The sequence below is a fragment of the Carcharhinus amblyrhynchos genome, chromosome 28, assembly GCF_965287045.1.
Source record: "Carcharhinus amblyrhynchos chromosome 28, sCarAmb.v2.hapA, whole genome shotgun sequence".
NCBI classification, from domain to species: Eukaryota; Metazoa; Chordata; class Chondrichthyes; order Carcharhiniformes; family Carcharhinidae; genus Carcharhinus; species Carcharhinus amblyrhynchos.
This window is the reverse complement of record NC_137351.1, coordinates 8,770,561-8,790,040: the sequence shown is the minus strand read 5'-3', so window position 1 is coordinate 8,790,040 and position 19,480 is coordinate 8,770,561. Positions and strand designations below refer to the sequence as shown.

At 45.0% G+C, this 19,480-nt stretch overlaps 1 protein-coding gene across 5 annotated transcripts in view; it reads left to right on the top strand.

The window, feature by feature from the left end:
- The first annotated feature begins 5,969 nt into the window (after window positions 1-5,969).
- LOC145359417 (synaptic vesicle glycoprotein 2B-like) overlaps window positions 5,970-19,480 on the top strand; it is a 142,846-nt gene continuing 129,335 nt past the window's right edge. For 3 of the 5 annotated variants that reach the window (XM_080213956.1, XM_080213957.1, XM_080213958.1), the window contains exon 1: window positions 13,319-13,611. The gene's annotated coding sequence lies outside the window, so the exon portion shown is untranslated. Of the gene's footprint in view, window positions 5,988-13,318; window positions 13,612-13,686; window positions 13,745-19,480 lie in introns of those variants that run through there. The other 2 variants (XM_080213961.1, XM_080213960.1) reach the window with 2 other exon arrangements.

Below are 19,480 nucleotides of genomic sequence, written 5' to 3'. Positions count from 1 at the left end.
GAAGGCGTTTGACAAGGTACCTCACAAGAGGTTATTGCAGAAGGTCAGGGGACATGGAGTTGGGGGTAGGGTGTTAGCGTGGATAGAGGATTGGTTGTCAAATAGGAGGCAGAGAGTGGGGGTCAATGGGTGCTATTCGGATTGGCGGTTGGTGACTAGTGGGGTGCCCCAGGGGTCGGTGCTGGGGCCTCAGCTATTTACCATTTATATAGATGATCTGGAGGAGGGAACCGAGTGCAGGGTGTCGAAATTTGCTGATGACACCAAGATTGGGGGAAAGGCAAATTGTGCGGAGGGTGTGGAGAGTCTGCAGAAGGATCTAGATAGGCTGGGCGAATGGGCCAGGAAATGGCAAATGGAATTTAATGTTGGCAAGTGTGAGGTGGTCCACTTTGGTAGGAAGAATGGTAGGAAGGACTATTACTTACGTGGCGAAAAACTGCAGCAGGCGACGGTGCAGAGGGACCTCGGGGTCCTTGTGCATGAGTCGCAAAAACCCAGCTTGCAGGTGCAGCAGGTGGTCAGGAAGGCGAATGGGATGCTGGCCTTCATAGCGAGGGGGATTGAATATAAAAGTAGGGAGGTCTTGCTGCAGCTGTATAGGGCATTGGTGAGGCCGCAGCTGGAGTACTGTGTGCAGTTTTGGGCGCTGCACCTGCGCAAGGGTATTTTGGCCCTGGAGGGAGTGCAGAGGAGGTTTACTAGGCTGATACCGGAGTTGAGGGGATTGAGCTATGAGGAGAGGCTGAATAAACTAGGCTTGTACTCGTTAGAGTTTAGAAGAATGAGGGGAGATCTCATTGAGACGTATAAGATGATGAATGGGATGAATAGGATAGAGGTGGAGAGACTCTTCCCGCTCAAAAAAGACAGTAGGACTAGGGGGCACAGCCTCAAGATAAAGGGGAGGCGGTTTAGAACGGAGTTGAGGAGGAACTTCTTCACTCAAAGGGTGGTGAATCTCTGGAATTCTCTGCCCGTTGAAGTGGTGGAGGCTGCCTCGCTAAATATTTTTAAGAAGCGGGTTGATGGGTTCTTGATAAGAGAGGGGATTAAGGGTTATGGGGAGAGGGCGGGAAAGTGGAACTGAGCCACAACAGATCAGCCATGATCTTATTGAATGGCGGGGCAGGCTCGAAGGGCTAGATGGCCTACTCCTGCTCCTATTTCTTATGTTCTTATGTTCTTATGTTCATATGCACTCACCATGCGAAAATATTTTTTCCCCACATCACTGTTTTTCTTTCGCAAATCACTTTAACTCTGTGCCCACTAGTTCTTGATTCTTTCATGAGCAGGAACAGTTTCTCCTTATCCAATTGGTCCAGACCCCTCATGATTTTCAACATCTCTCTCAGATCTTAGCCTTCTTCTCTCCAAGGAGAACAGTCTCTCCAATCTATCCTCGTAACTGAAGTTTCTCACCCTGGAACCATTCTTATAAACCCGCTTCTACACTCTCTCCAACGCATTCACATCCTCACTATAGTGTGGTGCCCAGAACTCTACACAATATTCCAGCTGAGGTGTAACCAGTGTCTTGCACAAGATTGGCATAACTGCCTTCTTCTTGTATTCTATGCTCCTATTAATAACCATGCAGACCATGCAGACACTACGACAGTGAATGAATGGACACTGCACGACAATCACCAGGCAGGAGCATTCCCTTCCAGTCAGGGAATACTTCACATATCAAGGGTACTCAGCATCCAATCTTCAGGTAAGCGTTCTCCAAGACAGCCTTCAAAACACACAACAATGCAGAATCGCCGAGTAGAAACTGATAACCAAGTTCCAAGTTCCGCACACATGAGGATGGCCTCAACCAGGATCCTGTGTTCATGTCACATTATCTGTAACCCCCACGATTTGCCTGGGCTTGTAAAATCTTACTACCCTGGCTTGAGACAATTCACATCCCTTTAATCCTCTCTCCATTCGCATTGTCTGTACCTGTAAAGACTTGATTACCTATAAAGTCTTGCATTCCAACCATTATCTTGTAATTGAGTCTGTGTCTATCTATGCCATGTTTGTGAACCCAACTCTCCATTCACCTGACAAAGGAGAAGTGCTCCAAAAACTTGTGATTCCAAATAAACCTGTTGGATTTTAAGCTAGTGTTGTGAGACTTCTTATTGTGCCTACCCCAGTCCAACACGAGCATCTCCACATCATGCTTATTAATAAAGCCCAGGATACTGTATGCTATATTGACTGCTCTCTCCACCTGTCCTGCCACCTCCAAAGATCTGTACCCTACCCCATGCATGCTTGTTCTCTTCTCTCACTCAATAGCTCACTCTTTTCCTTTGTGTCTGATTTTTGATGGCAGGTGTTTGCATACTGAGTTGCTGACATGAAAGACCAAAGTTGTTGGTGGAAGATATCAACATGGCTGGGATTTGAAAGCTTGTAGGTTGTATGGAGTGATGGAGGACTGTGAGTGAGTTAATTGTGACCAGTTCTCGGTACCGTATTTTCAGAAGAATGTGAAGGCTTTAGAGAGTGCGTGGAAAAGATTTCTGAGAATGGTTCCAGGGATAAGGAACTTCAGTTACGTGCATAGATTGGAGAAGTTGGGGCTGTTCTCCTTAGAAAAAAGATTGAGAGAACATTAGACAAAAATCATGAAGGGCCTGGACAATGTAGCTGGTGAGAAACTGTTTCCATTGGTGCAAAGGCTGAGAACTAGAGGGCACAGATTAATGGTGAATGATAAAAATCCAAAGGTGACATGAGAAACAACAAAGGGTCATGAACGAAGCCTAGTCCATCACTCAAACCAATCTCCCACCCATTGACACTGTCTACACTTCCTGATGCCTCGGAAAAGCAGCCAGCATAATTAAGGAGCCCACAAACGCTGGACTTTCTTTCTTCCACCTTCTTCCATCAGGAAAAAGATACAAAAGTCTGTGATTATGTACCAACTGACTCAAGAACAGCTTCTTCCCTGTTGCTGTCAGACTTTTGAAAGGACCTACTGTCCATTAAGTTGACGTTTCTCTACATCCTAATATGACTATAACATTCTGCACTCTCCCCTTCTCTATGAACGGTATGCTTTGTCTGCATAGCCCGCAAGAAACAGTACTTTTCATTATATACCAATACATGTGACAATAATAAATCAATCAAACCAAATCATAAAGTATCTCTTCAGCAACAAGTTGTTAGGATCTGGAATGCACTTCCTGAATGTTTGACAGAGACAGGTTCAATCATGGTTTTCAAAGGGAAATTAGATAATTATCTGAATGCAAAGTATTTATAGGGCTACAGGGAATGAGTAAGGAAATGGGACTATCTAATTTTCTCTAGTGGAGTTCTGGTACAGACACAACAGGCCAAATGGGCTCCTCTGTGCTGCAGCCATTCTTGCATTCTACAATTCTATGAGACTTAAGAACAATGAGTGTGGATTAAATTAAAAACACTTAAAATGTGAGTTACCTGGAAATCCTATGCTCCTCATAATTCAATACCAGTTTCTAACCAGAAATGCCTTTCTAGGGATCTAATGCCAATGCATTGAGATTTAGGACTCTCAAACTGAGATGCTCAATAATCTCCTGGGCATCCAGAAAAACCAAATCATTCTGGTAAATTCTGTGCAATCCTTAACCATGAATTCTTTAACGTTTGCGGAAATGTCTGGAAGAACCAATCTCCAGCCCTACTTTTGGAGAATAAATGACAATAAATGACAATGATTTGGCCAGCAATTGGACCCTCCTCTGAATCACTGCAGGGACTGGAAGGAAAAGGGTCCAGGTCCTTCCAGATGGGTTGGCATCTTTGTTCTGTCTCACAGAGGCCTCCTCCCAAGATCATTCCTAGAATGCTTGGCCGTCCCCTTTGCCTCGCAGTCAGTGCTGAGGCACAGATGGAATGCTAGAACACAACTGTGAAATGTTCTTTCACTCCAAATCAATTGGCTATTCAGGCCACACAAACATCTTCCTTCCATTGTATGCGGCACAACAATATTTTTTTCTACATTCTGACATGCAGGAACTCTCAATTCTGTTCCTGGACCTCGTGGTCCACTAAGGCAAACTTTTGTCTAGTTAGTTAGTTATTCATGGAATCATAGAATCACTACAGTGCAGAACTAAGCCATTCGGCCCATCAAGTATGCACTGACAACAATCCCACCCCTGTAACCCCATGTATTTACCCTGCTAATCCCCCTGGCGCTGAGTGCAATTTAGCATGGCCACTCCACCTAACCCGCTCAGCTTTGGACTCTGGGAAGAAACCGGAGCACCCAGAGGAAACCCACACAGACATGAGGAAGACGTGCAAACCCCAACAGATAGCGACCCAAGGCCAGAATCGAACTCGGATCTCTGGTGCTGTGAGGCAGCAGTGTTATCCACTGTGCCTCCATGCTGCCCTCCTAGATTCCTGGAAGGTTACAGTTTTAAGGACACCACTCCACATCAAATGCAACTGACCAGGAGTGTCTCCCACTCTTAATGCCCACCATTCAACCCACATAATGAATGCAACTTTCTTGGCCATCACATCGTGGGATGGGACTGGAATCTGAAAGCTTCTGGCTCGAAGGCAGGGATGCTAACTCACTGTGCCAAAAGACCTGGCATACAGGAAGAGGCACAACAAATTAAATAGTCACACTGCTTGTAACATGGCCAAGGTTTAATGTGACAAGGTACATAACGTACTTTCTCTCATAGAGTCAACACGGCGAGAATACAGACACACATTACTTTCAATGAGGGCAGGTGCATCCTTGTTGATTATATTCTGATGGTCACCTCAGTCATTGGGGATCAGCTCCAGGCAGGAAACATGGCTTTGATTGATGAAAAGAGCTTGCGAGCCAATCTGTCGGCAGACTTAGCGCAAACTCGGACCTGTTCCCACCCTCACCTTATTAAGAAATAATAAGGTGAGTGAAACATTTTGACACAGGGGTCTTCTGAAAGAATAACCCCGTTACCTGAACGGAAAATGGAAAGAGAACAAAGAGAAATAAAAATGAAATGAATAAGAGCAGCTTGCTCTGGCTACATAATCCTCTTTCAATGACTTATCCACCCATTGGATTAAGCAGCTTTAGATGTATATATGGGTTCTACTCTTCATAATGATATTTTGGACTGTACCAAGCTAGTAAAACTCATGAGGGGGAGCAACAACACTGAGAAAGGCAGTGATGTGTTCCTCTAACATGGTCGTTTCAGGAAGAATTTGCTTCTCAATTTCCCGCAGTAAATTCCTTGCACAAAAAGTTGAGGAGGAACTCCATAAACTACAGATCTGTTCCCGGCCTTCTTGCTATTAAGTGCTGACGATGTCAGATTTAAGTGACGCAATGCAGAAATGCAACTGCTAAAGGCTGCAATGAAACTTTGTTGGGAGATCCAACAGCAATCAGTTAATGAAAGAGTAATTGATGACAGCAGTAAAACCCTCAAGTCTTCCTGATTCAGGGAATAGCTGGGTGGAAGTGCATCCATCACACTGGTGATGCAGCACAATCTTGATAAAAAAAACCTCTTCTTCTATGTAGGAGCAATTAAAATGGATTGTGTATGATGTGGATCGATGTCTTTGTCACTGAAAGAAACTTCAATCTTTTTTCAGCTTCTGGATAAACTCAAGATGCTTGTTAGCAATCATTACACAGTAGGAGTCCCTTATTCTCCTGTTTTCTTCCTCACATTCTCACTTTGCTGGGGTCATCTGAATCTTTTCTCTGGACTGTCGAACCAATGGTTTTGAATTAGCCGCCCATTATTCAGCTGACGCAGGAAAAATCGGATCAGATTATCCACTCATTCAAAGAGCAGGTTCAATTCCGGCCTCAGGTCACTGTCTGTGCAGAGTTTGCACATTTGCCCTGTGTCTGTGTGGGTTTCCTCTGAGTGCTGTGGTGGGACCAGGAGCGGCATTAAAGAGGCAACTAGACAAATACTTGAATAGGATGGGAATGGAAGGATACAAACTCCGTAAGTGCGTATGGTTTTAGTTCAGCTGGGCATCATGATCGGTGCAGGCTTGGAGGGCCAAAGGGCCTGTTCCTGTACTGTACTTTTCTTTGTTCTTTGTCTCTCCCACACTCCAAAGCTGTGCGGGTTGAGTTGATTGGCCATGTTAGATTATTGTCGGGGGATTAATAGGGTAAATATGTGGGGTTACAGGGATAGGGCTTGATGGGCCGAATTGCCTCCTATACTGTCGGGATTCTATGATTTTACTTGCTCAACCTGAGTTGGGTTTTTGGGTGGAAAACTAATCCAATCGGGACATTGTGAACTTCTGCTCCTGTTGATCAGTTTTGCATCCAAGGAGCATATGTCAAGAGCTAGCTCCATAATTCCCTGATCCCTGAAGAAAATTGTGGGGCACAGGGCGCATTCCATATTCCTATCAAAAGAGAAGCATGGATTTGCAAAATGACTCCTGTCTCCCTGTATTACACCAGAGTGAAAGATCACTCCAGTGGCCTTTTTGCATGAGCATTGCAGGCAATGTATTTGTGGGAGGCATTAAATGCGAGGGTTAGATAAGTTGAGGAAGCTCTTCTCTCTGGAAAGGACAAGGCTAACTTGAAAGAGGTGTTTAAAATTATGAGAGAGTTGGATTGAGCAAATGTAGACTAGATGTCTTCATTTATTGGGGAGACTAGAATTAACTACCACAGGAAGTAGTTGATGTCAAAATATTAAATGTATTCAAGAGGCGACTGGATATAGCATTTGGGGTGAATGGGGATAAAGCAGGATTAGGCTATTGAGTTGGACAACCAGCCATGATTGTAATGAATAGTGGAGCAGGCTCGAAGGGCCAAATGGCCTCCTCCTAGTCCTATTCTTGATGCTTTTGTTATGACCATAACAAAACGGCGTGTATTTATATAGCACATTTAATGTAACAACATTTCCAAAAGCAAGGCCATTAAGTCACCAATAAATGCAATAAAGATTTCAGGAGGTATATCCTTACTCAGAGGATGGATGGATTGGGGACTTTAGCAAGGACTAGTTAAGGCAGCAGACGTAGATGGCCTTAAGGGGATGTTGGATGAACCCATGAGGGAGAAAGGAATGAGTGGTAGCGTTGATGGTTCTAGACAAAGAAAAAAATGGCAGGAGGTTCATGGTGATCATAAGATGTGCAGGTTAGATGGATTGCTTATGCTGAATTATCTCTTAGTGTCAAAAGGTGTGTAGGTTAGGTGGATTACCCTTGTAAATGCAAGGGAGAAGCAGAGTCTGGATGGGACGCTCTTTTGGAGGGTGGGTGGAGACTTGATGGGCCAAATGTCCTCTTTCTGCACTGTAGGGATTCTATGATTCCATGATAAACACTGACATGGGCCTGTTGGCCTGTTTCTGTGCTGTAAATACGACTTAATCTACCCTATTTAATCAGTCAAGCACTAACATCATGTGACATGCACAAACATGCATGTTTGAGAACAGGTCTAAATATCATTGAGGATGAGGAGCGATGGTTAATTCCAAACTCAGCCAGTGCCCACCACTAGCTTGGGAGCACTGGGAGCAGTGACATCATCTGAAATCAAACAAATGTGGCTCAGTAAATGCATTAGCTAACCAAGCCAATGACATCTGTTCAATGTTCTCACTATCTGCCAAGTATCAATCCAAATTGTGTTACATGTGTGTGCGGGTCCACCTGTTTGAGGCTTTAACTGGGGGATTGCAGTGTCATTTTCATCCTCATCCATGACTTTGCCAGCTCCAGCTTTGATTTTTTCCAATCCTGAAATTCAAAGTAACCTATCCTGTACATAACTCCAACCCCTTTCACCGGCTGCATTATATTCTGCAGTCACTTTCATTTGTCTGCTACTTCACTAACCTCCACCTGCCTCCTATCACTCAGAATAAACCCCTGTTTACAAATCCCCCGAAGACCTTACCCTTATCCACTTCTGACATCTCCCTCAGCACTGAATCCCAGCTCAAACCATCACCGGCATCCTGTGAATTCTCACCCCCATCTGCTCCAACACCATTGATCCAACCTTTAACCATCTCCCTGCACTGTGCAACTCACTCCCTGGACCTCTTTGCTTTGCTACTTCTTTCCCCATTATCACAGCCTGATTAATTTTCAATGTCTTAAGTCAGTGATTCTCTTGTTTGTTAGCTAATCCCATTTCCATTCCCCTCTCTTTACTCTCTTATGTGAAATGACTAGGGACATTTACCAGGTTGTTGTTGTTCCAGAACATTTTCCATCAGAGTCTGATGACTCACGAAAATAAAATTCTGGTGCAGTGATCTGTACCACACTGGAGGCAATTAGACTCAGCGATTATACCTTACAAATTCAGCTCCCATCACCCAGAATATTACAAAGCAGACAGAACACACACTTCCTTAGTAGAAGTTTATTTATTAGTGTCACAAGTAAGCTTACAATAACATTGCAATAAAGTTACTGTGAAAATCCCTTAGTCACCACACTCCGGTGCCTGTTCAGGTATACTGAGAGAGAATTTAGTATGGCTAATCCACCTAACCAGCACATCTTTCGGACTGTGGGAGGAAACCAGAGCAAACCCATGCAGGTTGCATAGATAATCATCCAAGCTAAGAATTGAACCCAGGTCCCTGGCTCTGTGAGGCAGCAGTGCTAACCTCTGTGCCACTGTGCCTCTACAGGGAAACTAGGAGCAAAAGCATCCAGTGTCACTGGTATAAACTAACCACTGTGCCACCATGCCGCCCCAAATATATTAAGTAGAAATAGAAAAAGCATATTTGTTTTGCCTTGGCAGATGGCTGCTTTGCATTCTCTATCCCTTCACCTCCTCCTATCGCTGTGGCTCATTGCCAAACATTTGTTACTATGTTCCAGAGAAAAATGAAAATATCTGAAACAGAAGTGTCAGCAGATAACTAGATTGACAGGTATATCTGTTCATCTTTCTCAGTTATGTCTTCCTGTGTGGAAATGGTTCTATTCTCAAGGGTCGGGGGAAGGGGGGAGCAGGGGGTGGGGGGGGTCTGTCTAAAATCAACAGGTAAATACCTAATGTGGTACAAAACCATTCAAGCCAGATGCTCTGGTTTAAACCCTGATCTCTAGTGAATTTGGGGAGGCACGGTGGCAGAGTGATTAGCACTGCTGCCTCATAGCGTCAGGGACCGGAATTCAGTTCTAGTCTTGGGTAAGTATCTGTGTGGAGTCTGTAAATTCTCCCTGTGTCTGCGTGGGTTTCCTTCGGGTGCTCCGGTTTCCTCCCACAATCCGAAAAATGTGCTGGTTAGGTGCATTGGCCATGCTAAATTCTCCCTTAATGTTTCAAGATGTGAAGGTTAGGGGATTAGCGAGGTAAATGCGTGGGGTTACAGGGATGGGACCTCGTTGAGATGCTGTATTGGAGAGTCGGTGCAGATTTGATGGACCAAATGGCCGTCTTCTGTACTGTAAGGATTCTATGATCTCATTGAAACATATATGATTATGAGGGGCTTAAGATGCTGGAAGGACATTTTCTCCATTGGTGGGGGGAGGGACAAGACTAGAAACCAGGATTATCACTTAAAAATAAGGGATCTACCAACAAGATTGAAAGAAAAGGCAAGATACAACTTCATTGCTAGTTATAGAAGTCATTTTTATATGAAGAAACATTATGATCTAGTTTTATGGTTATAAACTGACACATTCAACCAATAACCAAATTGATTTGCCCACTTTTCAATCTGGGACAATCTGACTGTGATCATAAATCTGCATTATTTTTACTGAACCTTAAGGATGGGGTGAATTGCAGCGAGCAAGAATATAAATCAGAGGAAATAGCTTTTGCCAGCCATTACAGGACATGCTCACTGTACAGTTCCATTAAGATTTGATTTGATTCATTATTGTCACATGTATTGGTATACAGTGAAAAGTATTGTTTCTTGCGCACTATACAGACAAAGCATACCGTTCATAGAGAAGGAAAGGAGAGAGTGCAGGATGTCATGTTACAGTCATAGCTAGAGTGTAGGGAAAGATCAACTAAATGCGACGTAGGTCCATTCAAAAGCCTGATGGCAGCAAGGAAGAAGCTGTTCTTGAGTTGGTTGGTACGTGATCTCAGACTTTTGTATCTTTTTCCCAATGGAAGAAGATGGAAGAGAGAATGTCTTGGGTGCGTGAGGTCCTTGATTATGCTGGTTGCTTTTCTGAGGCAGTAGGAAATATAGACAATGTCAATGAGTGTGAGGCTGTTTCGGGCCTCATTCATGACCCTTTGTAGTTTCTTGTGGTCTTGGACAGAACAGGAGACATACCAAGCTGTGACACAACCGAGAAAAATGCTTTCTATAGTGCATCTGTAAAAGTTGGTGAGAGTTGTTGTGGACATGCCAAATTTCTTTAGTCTCCTGAGAAAGTCAAGATGTTGGTGGGCTTTCTTAACTATAGCGTAGGCATGGAGGGACCAAGTTGTTGGTGATCTGGACACCCAAAGACTTGAAGTGCTTGACCATTTCTATTTTGTCCCCATTGATGTAGACAGGAGCATACCCTCCAATATGCTTCCTGAAGTTGATCCTTTGTTTTGTTGACATTTGGGGAGAGATTATTGCCTTCAGACCAGCTCACCAGAGTCTCTATCTCTTTCCCGTTCTGTGTCTTATCATTGTTTAAGATCAATGGACCTGATATTAGATATATACAGAGCACAAAACGCATAAGCTTTAGATGTATAAAGAATGGATAACAAGTCAGCAATGTGATTCAGCCTGTGTGTATATCCTCTGTCCAGGTAACAGACTCTACATCAGTTTAATTCTGCATATATAATGATTTCTGAGAATTATTAATTCTAAATGAGCAACATGTTTTATTTCTGTCATGCCTTCCACATAATAAAAAGTCCCAGGAGTGTTATAAACCAAAATAAGACTCTGGGATACATACAGCAGATGTTCAAATGCTCCATCAAGAAACTGGGTTATGAGGAACACCTTGAAGGAAGGAAAAGAAGATGAAATCAGCAAGATTTAAGGAGGGAATTCCACAGCTTGGGGCAAGGCAGCTAAACCATTAATGGGGGAGCAATGAAAATCCTGGATGCTGAAAAGGCTGGAATTAGATGAGCTCCGGTATTTCAGAAGGTTGTGGGGCTTGAGGAGACAACAAAGAGAGGGAGTGGGTTAGGCCAGGGATGGGTTTGAAAACAAGGATGAGAGTTTTAAAATCAAGGGTATTGCTCGACCAGGAGCCCATGTAGACCAGTGAGCACAGGAGCAAGGGATAAACAGGACAAGTGACACCAGTAGAGTTTTGAATAATCTCGAATTTGTGGATGGTAGAATTTGGCAGGCCAACCAAGTGTGGATTGGATTAGTCAAGTCTGGAAGTAACAAAAAAAACAATGAGGGTTTCAGCAGCAGACGAGTGAAGTTGGGAAATGTTACAGAGGTAGAACTAAGCGGTCTTAGTGCTTGTATGGATACGAGGTGGGAAGCTCATCTCAAGAACAGCACCAAGGTCGTAAAGAACTTGGTTTAGTCTTGGACAGTTGCCAGGGACTGGGATGGTGTTGGTAGCTTTAGTGAACTGAGCACCAACTGAAATACTCTGGGGCACAAGTTGATATTCATCTAAAGAGGAACAGGAGCAAATTTAGTTGCAGATTTGAAACGAGGTTTCTGAAAGTGTTGGCCCCTGCTGGGGCCTGATTCATCGCCTTTGAAAGAACAAGCCTGATCTGTCATCCCCCGTGGTCCACACATATGGAATTTCCAGCATGAGTCACTGGACAGAAATCGATGGAAGATTTTCTCTGTGCTCTTTATGTAATGAAATCACAAAGAACCGCTCTATGATTTTTGTGGAAAATCTCCAACGCACAAAGTTCAAACCCGGAATGGTTTTTCCCTTCTCTGATGCGGTCATGATCAATTGTGACAAATGTCAGTGGCCTACTTCTGTCCCCATTGAGATCAATGGACTCGACACAGAACAAGCATCAAACTCACCTTTATACAGAGCCTTTCCATCTTCTCAGACATCTCCCAAATGACTACTAAAATTCAGTTTGTGCTGTTGGACTGGCCAATGAAGCAGACAAAGGTAAGACCCCGAACATCCTATTTAATATTTATGGTGTCCAGATGATGGATAAAGGTGAGGGCAGGGCCCCTCCCTACTCCTTGTGCTTTGTAAAGGCAACTTTTGCGTTGCCGGCATGGTCAGGTCGGACATCTTATTTGAAAGATGGCACCTTCGCCAATGCAGTGCTCTATGCTGTGGTACGGAACTATTAGCGTAGATTATATTTTGGGGTGGGATTTTGGAACTTATATGTTTGAAGCTATAGCAGAATACACTCCCACCCACAGCACAATGGCACAGCGGTTAGCACTGCTGCTTCACAGTGCCATAGATCTGGGTTCAATTCTGGCCTTGGGTGACTGTCTGAGTGGAATATGCACATCCCAAACCAAAAGAGAAAATGCTGGAAAAAGCTGGATTCAAAACATGAGCTCTTTTCTCTCCTTACAGATGCTGCCAGGTCTGCTGAGATTTTCCAACATTTTCTCTTTTGGTTTCAGATTCCAGCATCTGCAATAATTTGCTTTTATTATTGTATGGAGTGTGCACATTCTCCCTGTATCTGCGTGGGTTTCCTCCGTGAACTCCGGTTTCCTCCCGCAGTCCAAAGATGTGCAGGCTAGATTGATTGGCCATGGTAAATTGTCCCTTAGTGTCAGGGGGATTAGCAGGGTAAACACATGAGGTATGCAGGGATAGGGCCTGGGTGAGATTGTTGTTGGTGCAGGCTCAATGGGCTGAATGGCCTTCTTCTGCACTGTAGGGATTCTATGATGATTCTGTAACACAAGCCTATGCACTGGCGCTTTAGGGGGTGAACTTCGGTCACTGTCTGTTTGGAGTCTGCACCTTCTCCCCATGTCTGCGTGGGTTTCCTCCAGTTTCCTCCCACGGTCTGAAAGACGTGCTAGTTAGGTGCATTGGCCGTGCTAAATTCTCCCTCAGCGTACCTGAACAGGCGCAGGAGTGTGGTGATCAGGGGATTTTCACATTGCAGTGTTAATGTGAACCTACTGGTGACACTAATACATAAACTGGAGTGCTGACATCTCTTCACTGCTGTCAAAACAAAACGATAGAAACATAATACAGGAGAAGTACACAGTAAAGGGGAGGAGGGTGAAGTGACATTGCGACATTTCTTGCATTGCAAGCGCCCTGCCAGCCTGGAAAGGGTTAAGAGCTGAGCAAGCCTCTCGTTATCATTGGAATTCTGTCAAACTCATTTCAGTCTGGGCGTCACAGATTGCCCGTTCATCTTCCTGGACCGTTCGGCAGCATCCATCCATCCACCTGCCCTCTCTCTCTCTCTCTCTGCTTGCTGCATTCGCTGCTGGTGTCTGCTCTGCCCTCTCCCCCGGCGGAGCAGCGCACATTGCACAGCCCGAGGGGAGGGGGAGGCCGGCTTACTGGGGGCTCTTTGATGTCCTCGGCTGACAAACATTGCATTTGAGAGATTAATCTTCCGGCAACAAGCTCACGACCATTTTGCAGAGCGCCGAGGCCAGGCTCTGGGAGTGGGAGATGTTGTTTATTGCGGTGAGTTCGGAGCCTCTTTATTTTTCTTAAAATTTTACTTGTTTGTTTCCTCTCTCTATCTTTCACCTCAATGGATATTAACGATCAGACCTGGAAATCGATCCCTGTTGGAGATGTGGGTGGGCAGGCTGCCGTAAGTTCAATCCTTTGTAAAAACTTGCAGGAGTTAAGACAAGTAAAAGATGTAACTTGCGACTGAAATTACACTCTGAATGTACGAGGCGAGGTTCCTGTGTGATTCAGACAAAAAAAAAACAAATGGCATAGGTGGCTGGCATTGTGTTTTGGAGATAGTGTCAGAAGTGCTGGAGTTAAATCGCTATTCTTCATTGCAACTCGAGTTTTGGTTGATGGGTTCGAATCGACCCCTCTTGCTGACCACCCACTGCTGGGTGGCAGCTGAGGGTTAGTGCCCGTTATTAATTCCCCTCCTGATTTAATGTGGATTTGCAAAACAAAAAGGAGGAGGCATCAGCGACCTTATCAACTTCTCTCGCTGAGAAACAGCCTCGTCGTATCTCTCGCTGAGATCTTGCAGTCATTTCAGCTGATTCACTCAGGGGGGTGGTGGGCACTCTCTGGGTTCTGCACAATCCCGCCCCCCCCCCTCCAATCCTGGGGGAGATTTAGATCCCTTTTCCAAAACTTCAAGCCCAACCCCAATTTGCTGCAATTTCCAGCAAAGAACTGGGACTGGTGCTGGGGGGTCAGGGGAGGTATGTTTGCCAGTGGGGATTGCATCTCTCTCTCTCTGGTTTACAAAGCCAGAAAAAAATTATAGGATCATAGAATCCTCACAGTGCAGAGGGAGGCCATTCAGCCCATTGAGTCTGCACTGACAACAACCCCACCCAGTCCCTATCCCCATAACCCCACCCCATGTATTTACCTTGCTAATCCTCCTGACACTAAGGGACAATTTAGCATGGCTAATCACCCGAACCTGCACCTCTTTGGAGTGTGGGATTTATGTTTAAACAAAAGACAAATGCGTAGACTACCGGATTGTTCTGATGAGTTAATCCTTCATTTATGCCGTACAGAGTGATTGCATAGAACGGTCCAAATCAGAGAAGGCACTCTGTGTTACATTGCCACAGGCTGACTATTGATTTTTCTCATGCACTTCCATGCCAACTCCTATACCTCACCCTCTGCATCCATTACACACAGCCATGCACCATGGGGTATGTCATCTGTCTGTTGCGGCTATTAAGAGAAAAGAACAAGATAAAACTCCAAAGGTGTGAGGGTTAGGTGGAATGGCCATGCTAAATTGCTCCTTAGTGTAATGGGGCACTGGGAAAGGCCTGGGTGGGATTGTGGTCAGTGCAGACTTGATGGGCTGAATGGCCACCTTCTGCTCTGTAAGATTTTATGACTCGATGATAAATCTCTGATTTGGCATGGATACAGGTCTGGTGTAAGTTCTGAAAACTGGTGCCAAAACAAGGTCTGGCCCAGTTGCTGTGCAGCACTCAGCTGGGTACAATCCTGATGCAGTGCCCTTAGAACTGATGTAACCTAGACCGAGATACCATAGAATCCCTGTGGTGCAGAAGGAGGCCATTCAGCCCATCGCATCTGCTCTGACTACCTGAGCAAGCGTCCACAACTAGACCTCCCCCTCCGTCCTTTCCCCGATAACTGTGCTTAAACCCCTAACCTATACACCTTTTAGACATTAAGGGGCAATTTACAAAGAACAAAGAACAAAGAACAACCCAGCACGGGAAACAGGCCCTTCGGCGCAACGAGCCCGCGCCGCCGCATCACCCTACACCTATTTTACCCTGCGTGTCTACGAATGGAACCCCTAACTTAGCCAGATTCAGGGGAGAATAGTGTCAATTTGGTAAACCAATCAGCCTAAGAGCACATCTTTGGGGTGTGGGAGGAAACCGGAGCGCCCGGAGGAAACCCATGCAACCACAGGGAGAATGCGCAAACTCCCACAGACACAGGCCCAAATCTATGTATTTGCACAGCTAGCAGTGCTAGTCACCGAGCTGTTGCGGCGCCCGTCTACCGGTCCAGGATCAAGCACACACACCGACACGAAGTACTAGGCCACTCCCGGAACCTCCAAGAGCAGCCCACGCACGACCTGCCGTGTGCATGCCCCTCATTGGACAACGAGGTGGACCTCCACCTGCGGAATAAAAAGACAAAAAACGTTAACTTGGCATGGCCAATCCCCTTAACCAGCACATCTTTTGGAATGTGGGAGGAAATTGGAGGACTCGGAGGAAACCCGTGCAGACACGGGGAGAATATGCAAACTCCACATAGACAGTCACCCAAAGCCAGTATTGAACTCAGGTCTCTGACGATGTGAGGCAGCAGTGCCAACCACTGTGCCACCATGATGCCAGACACTGGAGTGGTGCATCACCTGTATTGTGGGACTGTTACAGTGCTAGTACAGTCGGCCCACACACAGGATCCAGGCACAGGTCTGTCAAGACCTCTGCAGCATTGATTAAGGAACCATGTTAATACAAGTAACTGCTACACCAACCCAAATGCAGACCTGCCGAAGTGTCTGTATCACTGGAACAGGTCTGTTTCAATACTGGCTCAAGACTGATTCCTACTCCACCAATGCAGGAAAAACAAAAATGCAGGAAACAATTGCAACTGGTTCATTAAAAGTTAAAGCTTATTTATTAGTCACAAGTAAGGCTCACATTAGCACTGCAATGAAGTTACTGTGAAATTCCCCTAGTCGCCATACTGTGGCTCCTGTTTAGGTCAATGCGCCTAACCAATATGTCTTTCAGGCTGATTTGATTTGATTTATTATTGTCACATGTATTAACATACAGTGAAAAGTATTGTTTCTTGCCTGCAATATAGACAAAGCATTCCGTTCATAGAAAAGGAAAGAAGAGAGTGCAGAATGTAGTGTTGCAGCCATAGCTAGGATGTAGAGACAGATGAAACCCGCACAGACATGGGGAAAATATGCAAACTCCACACAGACGGTGATCTAAGCCAGGAATCGAACCCGGATCCCTGGTGCTGTGAGGCAGCTGTGCTCACCATTGTGCCACTGTGCCGCCCCATTATTTGGTTTGGTTATTTGATTATTAATCCCCTTTAGGGAAGGAGATCTGCTGTCCGTGCCTGGTCTGGCCTGTATGTGTGTCCAACCCCACACAATTGATCTTTAAGTGTTCTCTTTAGTGGCCGAGTGTCTCAGCAAGGGTGCTAAGGAAAGGCGACAAATAGCCTTTTCCTTCTGTGAACATACACGTGTTCTACTAACAGAGAGTTGTAAAGGGTGGATGAGAGAAGATGTAGGGTCCAAACTCCTGTTCAAGATGCTGGGGTGGGGAAGCTATTTCAGAAAAGGCTCTGCAAGTGAAGAAAATGAGGCAGAAAAGCAGAGAGGGAGACAAAACAAAAAGATATTTCCCTGGAGAAATCTACCGCAAGTGCGCAAGCAACCATTTATGACGTTACAGTCAAAAGCTGGGTGTTAACGTAGACTAGGCAAAAGAAATTTTGCTTAGTTAAGCAGTAATAAAATATTGTTATCATCTGTCAGGATGGAGAACATTTCAATTCACATTCAAGACATCAAGCTGTACCTTTCTAGAATGTAAGTGGCTAAGTGCATGACAGGCACACACTAGCATGAGGATCAAGAAATGAGAATCGTTCCAACAAAATGCATTTAGACAGTTACATCAAAAGCAAGATTTTACAGATGCTGGACATCTGAAATAACTGGCAGAACCATCAAGAGCATAGACACACTGAAAGCGATCTGGGCATGCAGGTCCACAGATCCTTAAAAGTAGTAGCACAGGTGGTGAAGGAAGCATATGGCATGCCTGCATTCATCAGAAGGAGCACTGCGTATAAAACTTGGCAAATTATATTACAGTTATATAATACATTGGTTCAGCCACATTTGGAATACCGTGTCCAATTCTGGTCACCACACTGCTAGAAGGATGTGCAGGCTTTGGGGAGAGTACGGAAAAGGTTTACCAGGATGTTACCTGGAATGGAGGGTATTAGCTTTGAGGAGAAACTGGGATTGTTCTTCCTGGAAAGGCAGAGGCTGAGGGGGACGACCTGATAGAAGTTTGCAATATTATGAGGGGTATCGATAGGTTTCTCAGGGCAGAAATGACAATTACAAGAGGGCACAAGTACAAGGTAAGGGAGGGAAAGGTTCAGTAGAGATGGGCAAGGGAGGTTTTTTTACACAGAGGATGATGGGGGCTTGGAATGCACTGCCAAGTGAGGTGGTTGAGGCAGGTATGTTAGTCACATTTAAGACTTATCTGTGTAGACATATGAATGGATGGGGAACAGAGGGATACAGGTGGTTGATCTAGATAGGACAACATGATTGGTGCAGGCTTGAAGGGCCAAAGGGCCTGTTCCTGTACTATACTGTTCTTTGTTCTTTGTTCTAAAAATGGCAGATGCTGGAAGTATTGAATTGGTTAGGAGACAATCAGGACTGGGTTAGTGTTTTAGGTCAAAGCCTTTCTTTCAGAATTGCAATAAATTAAGAGATGAAACAGGTTTTAAGTAAGTGGTGAGGCAATGGCCAAGCGGTAATGTCGCTAGACGATTAATCCAGAAACTCAGCTAATGTTCTGGGGATGCGGGTTCGAATCCCACCATGGCAACTGGTGGAATTTGAATTCAATAAACAAAATCTGGAATTAAGAATCTACTGATGACCATGAAACCATTGTCGATTGTCAGAAAACCCCATCTGGTTCACTAATGTCCATCAGGGAAGGAAATCTGTTGTCCTTACCTGCTCTGGCCTACATGTGACTCCAGAGCCACAGCAATGTGGTTGACTCTCAACTGCCCTCGGGTAACTAGGGATGAGGAATGAATGTTGGCCCAGCCAGCGACGTGCCCCATGAATGAATTTAAAAAAATTAAAAAGTGAAGAAGCAGAGAAACGAAGGCAGAGCGATGTGATGGGGTGGAAGGCAGGAGGGATTAAAAAGGATGATACTGCAAAGCAGAAAGTGATGGTAGTGGGGTAGATAAAGAAAATGGAGGGGGAGGGTTGGAATTAAAATGACTCAGGGTCACACTTGTAGAGTAAGCAGAGATGTTCCACAAAGTGACCTTCTAAGTTGCCTTTGGTCTCCCCAGGAGATGACACTCCGAACAGTGAATATTAAATTGTTAGAAACACAAGTGAATCACTGTTTCATTTGGGAGGAATGATTGGGACTGTGGACGGTGGGAAGGGAGGAGGTACAATGGCAAGTGATGCCCCCCTGGGCTTGTGTTACAAGAAGTGGGAAGGGATGACCTGGCAGGTGGGACTGAGGAATGGACCAGGATGTACCAGAAGGAATGGTCACTTCAGAATGCAAGGAATGGGGAAGATCGGTGGAGGGGTATCCTCATTTTGGGAAAACTGGAGACATATCAAGAGCACTAGTGTGGGAAGTGATATTGTCAGAGCAGATATAACAGAGACATCAAAACTGGGAGAATGGAATAAAGTCTGTCCAGGAAGCAGGGTGGGAGGAAATGCCATCACGGTCGGAGGCTGCTGGAGTAAAGGGCTTATTGCCAGCCTGTGTCCATAAACGGAGAGAGAGAAGCTGAGGAGAGGAAGGAACGAGTTCGGATTGGACCACGAGAAGCTGAGGGAAGGCTAGAAAGTGGAAGCAGAATGGATGAAATTTACAATTTTAAGGAAAGAGCTGGAAATTAAACCACTACATTCATCAATCTTTTGGAAAAAGACATGAGGGAAGGAACCTGAGCAGGATTGGAACAATAAATATTCCACATTCCCCATAAAATACAGGCATAGCTAGGCTCCATGCAGATTCCTATAGCAACACAGGTTAGTTGGAGGAAGTGA